Raw genomic sequence first — 3,281 nt, forward strand, 5'->3', positions numbered from 1 at the left:
GGCACCGGGGAGGGCAGGACGAGGGGAAAAAAAGGCTTTTAAAGGAAAACACAGTTACCGCATCATTTGCGAAGGCCACAGCGAGCAGGGCAGTAATTCAGTGCAATGGAGCAGAAGGCAATACAGTAACAGGAAATATTTAATTTTCCAATCTCCACTTTCCATTTTTATAAACTGAAAAGAAAAAATTTAATATATTACAAAATATCTGTACAGAGACAAAGGTACAACCAAAAAAAGGCGCGCTCAGTCTCAAAACGCAACTCAGGAGAGGTACAGTAAGAGCCTTAACCAGACGCGTCCCTGGCGGGTAACCGGCTACAGCGCGTCAGACATCCGCACGGAACCCAAACCCGACCCGTGCGGAGGGAGGAAGGAGGGGCGAAGTGCCATCTAATGACTTCTCTGTAACCCGCACCACATTTTAAATCCTTTTAAAAGGCATACGTTTCCCCCACCACCACTCCCAGTAAATCCTTTTGTCTTCTTTGTACAGAGACCCTTTAAGAAAAATAATAATAAAAAAAAAAAAGAAATAAAGAAGTGAAGCGGAGCTGCGGGGAGGGCCGGGGGGGACGCGGGGAGGGCCCTGTCCTGCTTCGTCCCCCCCTGCGCTCCCTTCGCCCCTGCAGGCATTGAAAGCCTCTTGCTGGGACCAGTTAAGAAAAGCCACTGGAGATGGAGCAGTGGGTCCCCGCCGGCGCTGCAGCTCTGCCCAAACCGCGGTCAGTGGGGTGGGATACGGGAACGGTGAAAACCACCTTCCGCCGGAGCCCAGAGGCACCTCCCGGTGCCACCCGGCAGACACCATCGGCCACCTAAGAGCAAGGGACAGAAGGTCTGGGACGTCTGTCCTTTGCTCGAGGTGGGACAGAGGGACAGGAGCCCACCCTCACAGCCACCTCCGAGGTCCTCAGCACCTTTTCCAGCCCCTGCCGCAAAATAAACCGGTGCCAGAGAAGCGTCGCCGCGGGCTGGCTGTGCCGGGGAGAGGCGCGGGGCCGGGGGGAGCCGGTGCTGCCAACGGGCACCGGCACTGGTTTGGCACTGGGACAGGCCAGGCTGAAGGGCGCCGGGGACCACCAGGGCTGGGGACAGGGCGGGCGGGCGGGCAGCCGGCGGGGAGGTCGGGGCTGCGGCGGGGGGAGCGCTCGGCTCCTCGGCAAGCGGTTCCGGGGATCTGCCAATTTGGAAAGACAATAACCAGGCAGCGGCTTCCTAAGAGGATTCAGCACTGGAACACGACTTTTCCTTCCAAATTGGATGGGCTCAGGAAGAAAAGCCACAACAACAACAACAACAACAGCTCCACCACAGAGCAGAGCCGGCAGCTGCACGGTGGAAAGGAAAAAAAAAAAAAAAAAAAAGATAAAATATAGAAATTAACCCCCCCTCCAGAGGTGACTGCTTTATGTCGTGCACTCCGCATCCTACATCCGATCCTCCGCATCTCCCCTTTTTTTTTTTTTTACCCTCACGCATCAGGCATGAACTGGTCATTAAAAAAAAAACAAAACAAAAAACAACCAACCGAAACAAAACACAACCAAAACCCAACAACTTTACAGTTGGAATTCTGCAAACAGTGTCGCTCCCCGGTGCCGGCTCAACGCTACGAGAGCCGCCGCTCCCCGCTCCCGCGGGGGCCTCGCACAGGACCAGCAATAAATACGGATATATTTATTTTCTCTCCCCTCCTTCCTCCCGCGGCATCGCGTGAGGCAGGTTCTCCCCACTTAGAGAAGCACCACCTATTCACGTGCATTTTTATTTTTAATTAATCTCTGCATGAGAAGACATGAACCCCAATGCTGTTAGTAGTAGCAAGAGGGTCTCTCGGCCCCCCCAGCCTCCCGCCCGCTTATCGCTCCCGCACTCTGCCCTCCCTAAAATGAAAAGAACCGTATGTTTTCCATAGGAAAGGCCTACTCAGGGAAAAAAAAAAAAAAAAAAAAAAGCTCATAAATATGTACCTTTGTTTTATTCATCTCTTTTCGTTTAAGTCTCATTGAAATGGACAAACATGGCAAGGGGCTGCGGGAGGAGAAAGTTCATCGTAAATACTTGACAACAACAAAAATATATATGCTTATAGAAATGATACACGGTGAGCCCCAGAGCGCTGCGCTGCCGCGCGGGGAGGGGACGCGCGCCACAGCCCAGAGGACGCGGGGACAGGAGACACTCCTCCCTGGGGGGAGTCCCCGCCAGAAGTTGGGGTGGTTTTCCTTTTTTTTTTTTTTTTTTCCTTCTTCTTCTTTTTTTCCTCTTTAATTCTTCAAGTGTTTTGGAAGTTACGAATTACAAAGAAACACATGTTTTTAAGTGAGGTGTTCTCTCCGCCTCTCAAAAAAAAAAAAAAAAAAAAAAAAAAGGCAATTCCCACTGCAAAGTTATGGCAGGAGAGATACGGAACGCAAAGAGACCCTTCACAAAAGCCAATTTCCTAAGGCCACCGACTAAGGAGAGGGGCTCTGGGCCCGGAGCCGCCCGGGCAGCGCTCAGCCCCAGTGCGGAGCGGTGCTGGAGCCGAGGGACAGCCGAGCGCCTTACGGGAAGAAAGCGCTGTGGGATTAATTGCACACAAACCAGTGCCACATCCCGGGTCTGCACGGCCGGGACACATGTTCCAGGTGCCTCTGCGTCAATAGAGTCCTATTTCTTATCTTGTTTGATTTTTTTTTTTTCTTCTTTTTTTAAATTTTTTTTTTTTTTTTTTTTTTTTTAAGGGAATTGAGGGGGGGGCGAACGGGGGGGGAGGGGAAATACCAAACCAAAACATTGCTTTGGGAACCAGACTCTCCCCCAGCCCTACCTGAACACTGCCCACGCTTCCCCCACCGAGAAGAAAGAGTTGTTGGCTTTTTTTTTTTTTTTTAATTTCCTTCTTCCCACTTGGTTGGGTCTGTTTCATTCCTTTTTTTTTTTTTTTTTTTTTTTTTTTTTTTTTTTTTTTTAAATAATTCCCTCCCCCTCTGCTGGCTCAGGGCAGAAAGCTCACCACCATTTGCAGTGGAGTTGGTGTTGGGGTTTGGGGTTTTTTTTTTTGTCACTAACCAAGCGGGAGAGGTTTTGGCCAGCGAGAGACCCAAGTGGGGACCCTACAGTAAGTGAGGGGGCGCCCGCCGGCAGCCTAGCAAGGAATACAACAGGGAGCTTTGCAGCAGCTGAAATGCAGACAAGACCTTGCTCTGGCCAAAAAAAAAAAAAACAAAAAAAAAAAAAACAACCCAAACAAAAAAACCCCACAAACAAAAAACCAACCCCCCCCCCAAAAGAAA

This window comes from Vanellus vanellus (assembly GCF_965231255.1).
Source record: "Vanellus vanellus genome assembly, chromosome: 24".
NCBI lineage: Eukaryota > Metazoa > Chordata > Aves > Charadriiformes > Charadriidae > Vanellus > Vanellus vanellus.